This window comes from Erigeron canadensis, chromosome 8 (assembly GCF_010389155.1).
Source record: "Erigeron canadensis isolate Cc75 chromosome 8, C_canadensis_v1, whole genome shotgun sequence".
In the NCBI taxonomy this organism is placed as follows: Eukaryota; Viridiplantae; Streptophyta; class Magnoliopsida; order Asterales; family Asteraceae; genus Erigeron; species Erigeron canadensis.
This window is the reverse complement of record NC_057768.1, coordinates 4,345,458-4,354,616: the sequence shown is the minus strand read 5'-3', so window position 1 is coordinate 4,354,616 and position 9,159 is coordinate 4,345,458.

Below are 9,159 nucleotides of genomic sequence, written 5' to 3'. Positions count from 1 at the left end.
GGTCGTTTAACTGATGATGGTTGGAGGATAACCGTTGTAGACGACACACATAATCACTATCCAGCTGAGAATCTGGAGGGTTACGCGTACGCAAGAAGGTTGACTGAAGAAGAGAGATTATTTCTGGAAGAAGAATATCATCGTGGTAGTACGCCCCGTAGGATGTTAAAGCTGTTGAAAGACAAATTTCCAGGAAACTTGACCCGCAGTGATGACATTTACAATTTCCAAAAAGCTATGCGGAAGAAGGCTGCCGAAAAACATGGGAACACTCCAATGCAGGTATATCATATGAAATTTACATATCTTTTTATTTATTTACTATGATACAGTATCTGAAACGACATATGTACGCCATATTGTTCAAACGAAACAGGTTATGTTCAGTTTGCTTAAGGAGCATAATTACTTGTATTATCATACAACAAACAGTGTATCTGGTCGGTTGGAGAATCTGTTTTTTGTACATCCGACAGCATTTAAATTGTGGCGTGCATTTCCTTATGTTATCCAAATAGACGCCACGTACAAAACGAATATGTACAACATGCCATTGGTCGAGATCGTTGGTGTCACTCCAACAAACAGGACCTTTAGCATATCATATGCGTTTATCATAAGCGAACAAGAGCATAATTATAGATGGGTGTTGGAGTGTTTGAAGTTGACGTTAGGTGAAGGCTTTGCTGTGCGTGTCGTACTCACGGACCGGGATCTGGCGCTAATGAAAGCATGCAAAACTGTTATGCCTGAAGCCTACCATTTACTGTGTAGAGTGCACATATGGAGGAACATAGACAAATTTAGCATGCCATCGTTAAAAGGGGAAGGAAAATGGGGGCATTTTTACGGATGGTGGAAAAAACTATACGAGTCCCGCACACTAAAAGAGTACACCAACAATTTATCATATTTAAAAGAAAAGATGGGTCCCCGTTTAGACAGTAAGCGAACTGCTTTTGAAGTTTTTTTTTTCCTAATTTTTGGTAAATCACATATACCCACACAAGCTAATCACATGTTAAATTGACAGAGGTTTACAAGTACCTGCAGAAGGAGTGGCTTTCCCCGTACAAGGAAAAGTTTGTGTCCTTTTGGGTGGATCAGCACCTCAACTACCGTAATTACACTACCAATAGAGTTGAGGCTGAGCACTCACTCCTCAAGTCCGAGTTACAGGGGAGATGTACATTTCAACGAATAATTCAGTGTGTTAATGATGTCCTCATCGGACAAGATACAGAAATCAAGGGCCAACTGGAAGAAAGCAGGATTTATAGAGCTGGTAAACACAACTACCCATGTTTGAAAGACCTGCTTTGTGTGGTATCTGTGACAGCTCTTGATATAATGGTCGATGAAATAAAACGATTAAAAAATGAGATCGGAAAAGACTTCAGAAAATGCGGGTGTAAGGTGTGGACTAGTTGTGGCCTTCCATGTGCTTGTCGTCTAGCTGCGTATATGCATTGCAGTAAGTTTATTGAAATATATGCAATTGCTTTTTTTTTTCTAAGTGCACAAATATTGTAATTATTTTTCGTCCAAAATGTAGACAAACGTGTTGAGGTGCATACCATAAATGACTTTTGGAGAAAGCTAGACCTGACACCGTCGACATGCCTTCCGGACAACGATCATCGAAAAGACTCTGACGATGACGAAGCTATCGACCAATTAGTAGAGGATGTTAAAGTCCAGTTTAAGGATCAACCGAAGTCAAATCGCAAAAACTGGATTTCTAAATTAAAAGACATCGTCTATCCAGGGAGAACGAAAATCAAGGACCCGTCTGTTATTAAAAATAAACGTGGAAGACCAATCGGGTCAAAGAAAAATATACCTCAAGTATGTCGGATCATAATTAGAAGTACATTTAATTAATTGAAATTTTTTTTTTTTGGTAATTGCCCCCTATTTGTTAGTATACTTGCTAAGTGTAATCCGTTATTAATATTTTTTTTTTGGCAGGCGCCCGAACAAAACAGACCAGCGACAAACACAGCACCCTCGGGTCTTCAAAAATCCAGGTCGGTTCAATTCTCCGATCAATTTTCGCAGCCTTCATGTACATTTGGAGAAGGCCAATATGCGAGACACAGCGAATACGTGAGCACCCAATCACGTTTTTTTGAAGAAAGGGAAAGTCAACCACAATGACCTGAAAGTCGTAGACAGAGTGATTATGTGGGCACCGGTTCATTTTTCGCGGAAACACCATCACGTTTCTTCAATGAAAATGAAAGCCAAGCACAATCACCTGAAAGTCGGAGACAGAGTGATTATGTGGGCACTAGTTCTGTTTTCGCGGAAACACCATCACGTTTATTCAATGAAACTGAAAGCCAGCCCGAATGGGGTCAGATTGGGAGACAAAGTAATTATGTGGGCCTATCAATGAACGTGCCAGACAATGTAGACGAACCATACAACGAAGTAGTATGGGGTCAAAGTGGTAGGCAAAGTGGGTATGTGGGTTATGAGTTCAACATCCCGGGAAATACAGATTCCTTTGGCGAACCTTATAACAAACTATACTGGGGACAAAGTGGCAGACATAGTTCGTATGTGGGTAGCGATTCACGTTTCGCAGACACACAAAGTTATTTCGGAGAGCAGAATAACCAAACGCAAGAAGAAACATATAGCTTTGTTGATCAATTGTTCTCGACACCCACTACACAGAATACACAAAATCCCCAGAACAACCCTGAACCGTTTACACACAACTTTTTCCCGAGTGAGTCTACATCGTTTGACATGAGTCATTACCTAGGCCAGCTCCCTAAGTTCTTTCAAAGATATGTTGTAAATATAAAAAATGTACAGTCTGATGGTAACTGTGGGTTTCGGGCACTGGCTGTTGCTTTGGGTGAAAACGAGCAAAAATTCGAGTGGATTCGCAAACTAATGCTAGATGAGTATGAGTCCAGGCGCGGATACTATGAGGGTGCATTCGCTGGTGACGCTAAGCACATACACACTTTGCTATCAATGTCTTATCCAAATGGTCGCCCACACGATTACTGGATGATGAATCCATATTGCACTATGCTGCTGTCTAATGCGTTGGGGGTAATAATTATCTATTTAAGTACATGTTTTCCTTTTTGGAAGGGGCCAGGCGAGCTATACGTAGATGACCCGATATGCATTGCCCTGGTATCGGGGTCGACACATTTTGTTACGGTTGTTTTAGATACGGACTGCCCAATGCCTTACACCTCAGCTTGGGGACATGATAAACCTGCATCGCAGGCCTGGGCAAGACATCCGAAGTACAGAGACCGTTTGGCTGAGTACCACAGACACGTTCAAGCTAATAAGGCACCTACGGGATATGAGATCCTTGAATAGTTTATTTATATCATATAATTGTTTGTTTGTAACTCTTTAACGTATGTAACAATAGTTATTACAAGTAGTAGATATCGTTGATGTATTTTTTTACATATATTTGTTATAATGACTACTAATAATAGTTGACGTATTCTATAGCTATCTTTGATGTTTTTGTTTTTAAAAGTACTAGATATCGTTGACATATTCTATTACTAATAATAGTTGACGTATTTATTTATATAGATTAGGCATATTTTTTTTATGTTTTTTTCGTTAGTTATGACCATCATCACCAGCACATCTGAAAAGATAAACACATATACACCACAAACATATTTGATACAATAAAAAATATATTGTTTATAACAAAAAAAACTAATCATGAGCACCATCGCTCTCATCATCATCATCATCGTCATCTAAATTGACATGATACGATCCGCCTGAGTACTGAGGGGCTGTGGGCAACTGCTGGGACGGCTGAGGAGGAAAAGGAGCCTGTGCATAACTAGAATAGTTAAACAATTCCTCAAATAAGGAGGACGTCTGGCTCGGCCGAGGTGGGTCATTGTTCAAGTCGAATGATGCATGTGGCTGTCCCTGGGTAAGATGCGTATAGTCATACGCCTCGGTACCCATCTGCCTGATGACCCGCCCTATGCCTCGACGATGCCCCGCCCGGGGTCCCCGTACATCCATGACAATGTCAGGATCTGGTGTGGGAACGGGGTCCTGTTCAGCCTCCTCCTTCTTCTTCTTGAGCTGAGACTGTAAAAAACATTACATTATACACAAGGTTGATTAATTAACATTTAATACTAAAAAATATAAAATCTTACAGAGAGACACATACATGTATTTCTTCAGCCATCGGGTGTTCCCATTTTTTATCCTTCTTCTTCTTGTGCTTAATCTCGAACAAATCCACCAAGTCCACGTCCTTGTTTTTTTCAACCTATAAACACATCAATTTATCATAAGACATGTACATTCTTTAATTTATACTTTTAAACACAAGTATTTATATTTAATACAAATATATTATAAGAAATATAAATTATTAAACTTATACTTTTAAACACAAGTATATATATTTAATACATATATAATTCATAACTAACCTTCTCCTGGTGGACGTACTGAGAGTAAGACTCACGACCATGGGTCCCCGCAAGAACTTGCTTGCCCCTGTTCGTGCTGTTTCTCGCCGACTGCTTCACTCGGTCCTCCCTCTGGTAATACCCCAACAAAGCTCTCCAGTCCTCCTGTGACATACCCTCTGGAGGAACAGCCTGTTCCAACTGGGGAACTGCATCCAGGCCCCCCTTTTTGGAAAAGTGGGCTCTCTTGAACTAGCTCTTTCGGAGCCGATACTGATCGGAGCAGTCCCTATCAACACACAGCCTGAACCCCCGCCTGATAGGATCCTCGGGGTTAGGAATCTGAATGAAGTGGTCCAGTTTGAACCGAGTCTGCAATTTATAAAAGTAAAAGTTAGCGAAATTAAAAATTGATACAAACATCAAAGAAGAAGTTAAAAATGAATAATATTTTACGTTCAGAGTCGGGATGATAAAATCCTTTCTCTCAGCAGGCACATGGTCCCAAGAGTCGTATGTCTGAGGGATGTGGCGGACCAAGGTGCCGATGAGGCTCTTATACATAGAAGAATTTGGGCCGATCGCCTGCCACGTCTTTAAGTTGCTCGTGTCGAAGTCGATCGACAGGCGGCCCTTTTTCGCGAACTCAGCCTCCAAATTTAAATTTTGACATGGCCCCCTCCCTTTCCCTTTCGAGGGGCTAGAAAAAATTAAAAAAACAAGTTAGTAAAAAAAATATTAAATTAAAATATGAATTATAAAGAACCAAATTCTAAAAAGACAAGTTAGTAAAAAAATATTAAATTAAAATATGAATTATAAAAAAACCAAAATCCTTACCGCCGCTGCCTTTGCAGCCCCATGTAATCTTCCACCATGGTCGATGTGGGTCTTCATTGCCGCCATCACCGCCATGGTAAGTCGCCATCTATACTGCAAAATACAAATCATATTATACGTTTTTTGCAAAATACAAATCATATAACAAAATTATCACAAATTTAATTACTTTATATATATCTTTTTTACTTGATAATAATTTTAGAACTCCGTTTATACAATATAAATTTACTTTTATACTTTTAAACTTAACTTTATAGTAATTTTTAATACGTCTAAGGTAGTTTATTTAATCAAAATTTTTAATTCAAATTTTTAAATAATTTTGTATATTTAGTTCAATACATATATTTTTAACATAATCTTGGCTATTTAATTTAATAAACTTTTTAACAAATTTTAATCTACGTCATATTTTTTTTTGTCAATATTCTAACCAAAAAGTAAAACACCTAACACTAATGACTAAAATATTCTAACAAATCAATATATTAACTTTTTAACTAAATTTTTTATACTTTTGAACTTAATTTTTTAAACGATTAATTTTTATGTATATTTTTGTTGAACTAAATTTTATTACGTCTTAAGTAGTATATTTAATCAAAATTTTTACATAATCTTGCCTATTTATTTTAATCAATTTTTTAACATATTCTAATCTTCTTAATTTTGCATTTAAAGATATATATTCTAACAAATCACTAACAAAACAAATTCGTGGCTCATAACAAATCACTAAATTATCAACAAATCAAAACTAACTATAGTAACAAACCTATTCAAATCCTATAAACAACTAATAATCCTAACAAAACTAATAAATATATACAAAAACTATACTAACATACCAATATTCTAACAAAACTAACAAAACTAATAAATATACAAAAACTATACTAAACATACCAATATTCTAACAAAACTAACAAAACTAATAAATATACAAAAACTATACTAAACATACCAATATTCTAACAAAACTAACCAATTAACAAAACTAACAAAACTAATAATAACATACCAATATAATAACAAACCTATTAAAATTCTATAAAGAACTAATAATTCTAACAAATTAACAAAACTGATATATGTACAAAAACTATACTAAAATACCATGGAGGTCGAATTTTTTCACTTTTTGCAGCGAGGGTCGCCGCAAAAATTCTATAAAGAACTAATAATTCTAACAAATTAACAAAACTGATATATGTACAAAAACTATACTAACATACCATGGAGGTCGAATTTTTTCACTTTTTGCAGCGAGGGTCGCTGCAAAAATTATATAAACAACTAATAATTCTAACAAATAAACAAAACTGATATATGTACAAAAACTATACTAACATACCATGAAAGTCGATTTTTTTTTCACCTTTTGCAGCGAGGGTCGCTGCAAAAATTAGTAACGGTCTAGATAAAAAATAATGGTTTGGATATTGGAAAAAACATAAAATACATACCAAAATTGAAATGGCTTGAAAATTTGGGGGAAGACGATCGACCGGAATTTGGGGGAGGATAATCTCGACACTGGCGGTACTGCGGTGGACGGCGGCGGCGGCGGCTGGCGGTACTGCGCGGTGGTGGCTGGCGGTGGACGGTGGTGCCTGGCGGCGGTGGCGCTGGACGATGGTGGCTGGCGGCGGTAATGCAATAGATGGTGGAGGAAGAAAAGGCTGGCGGTACTGCACGGTGGTGGCTGCCGGTGGACGGTGGTGGCTGGCGGCGGTACTGCAATAGAAGGGTGGAGGAAGAAAAAATGTAAAAAAATTTTATATATTGAAGGGAGGAGGAAGTGTAAAGTGTAAATGATAGAATAGATGGAACGGGGGATCGGTTTTTAAAACGCGCCGGGGTACACTTATTGCAGCGACCCTCGCTGCAATAAGTGGAGTAACGGTCGGGTCAAACATTTATAGCGGTGAGTGGAAAGCTGATGTGGCTAGGATTTTGCAGCGAGGGTCGCTGCAAAATGTCCCTGGTCAAATTACTAAAATACCTGGTCGAGATACGGGGCGTGTATGGGAGCCTATATCTCTCACTCTAAACTAATTTATTTTATTTTACCGAGATAAATTAATTGTTGTACTTTATTTTCTACTCTGTAGCTAGTACATAGGTAGTTGGACATATTTATTAGAAAAAAGAGGTTGTATATTTATTAGTAGTGAGGTGGTTGAAAATAATTGAGTGTATTCAAAATACCAATGTGGTATTCTTTCTAACGAGTACTATATAGTATACAACTTCTTTATGACACACATACATGCATTCATGCAACCATATCATACACCATATACATAACGAGTACTATATAGTAAAATGACTAGCAGGATAGGGGCCCTTAGCGTGAAAGTGAATACAGAAAAGACACACAACACAGGTTTTATTACACTACATACATGGATGCAACTATATCATACACCACATACATGATACATTACGAACACTAAATAGTAAAATGACTAGTAAGATAGGGGGCCTTAGCGTGAAAGTGAACACAAAAAAGACAGACAACCCCTCTTTGAATTAAATATTACTACCATACTACTCTCCTTTATCCAGGTAAACCGACAAAAACAAACACCCATACACACAACAATTTCTTCCACTTTGATTCTTTCCCTTTCTTTCTCAATTGACTAAAGTAGAAATATATATACACATAAATAATATAATCACACGAACGCATCCATCCACACAATAAGATATCAATACCAATATATATCTTTAACAGAACTAACAATCATCTTCATCTTCATCAGAACAATCCAAACTAGTTCTCATAAATATTTCTTATCCAATATTTTCTTTTTCTTCCAAGGGGGATCGTGTAGGTTTCTCATTTGATTGGGCATATGAAACTAAACACATTGTAGAGCTATTGGAAAATCCAAGGTATGACACATAGCTAATCCTTAATGATTTGTATGTAATTAAAAAGAAGGGAAAATTACTTATCCACCATTGTAGACCTATTGAATTTATTGTCGAAAAACATGAATTCGGTTATAAATTTCTATCTGAATGTTCTTAAACAAAAATACATAACTAATAATATGGATATTATATAAGCAAAGCTCATAATCTTTAAGAGTTTGACTAGATGTTACCGTTTTCTTACGATTAGATCTCATATCATGTTTCATTTGAGCTAACCTCAATTTATTCATAAGATATTTTGCTAATCCACCACACGTCACGAAGTTCTAGATCAGGTAATCTTATATTTGATATATAAACATGTTACTTAAAAATTAGCTATAGTGAAATATTAAGATACATTTAGCTGAATAATATATATGCCTTTGACACTGACGATGAGTGCTATATATTATTCAAAAGGGATATATATTATTGGACATGATAAATATTTATCCTAACATACGATTATGAAAGAAACATACCCAGGGGTGAAAGAGGTTTGATTATGATTAATTTAATTAACATATATAATATAATGTAATATAATTCCTTGTTAACCAAGCGAGGTCTAATCGAGAATTGAATGCTATGCCGCCACCATTACTAATCCAGGATTTCCGACATCCGATCCTACGGAGATTACAAACCTACATTGAGTTTCTAACACAAGTCATTCACTTTATGGAACCCCAAACCGAGTTCAATGACGGTCTCCGTGATAGTATGTCTCTTCATGGTTGGGATACTTTCTGAGTAATTGGTAGAATCAAATGTCGAGGGGAGTTTAGAAACAGGGAGGCATGCAACTTTAGAATTCTTGCCGACCTTGAAGTCTTCTCAGGTTTATACGCAACATCTTAAACGATCATCAAGATGCAAAGGCGAAAGAATTAGAAGGTGGTGTTAAATTGACATCCAAAGCTCTTGAATGGCTTGGTGAAAG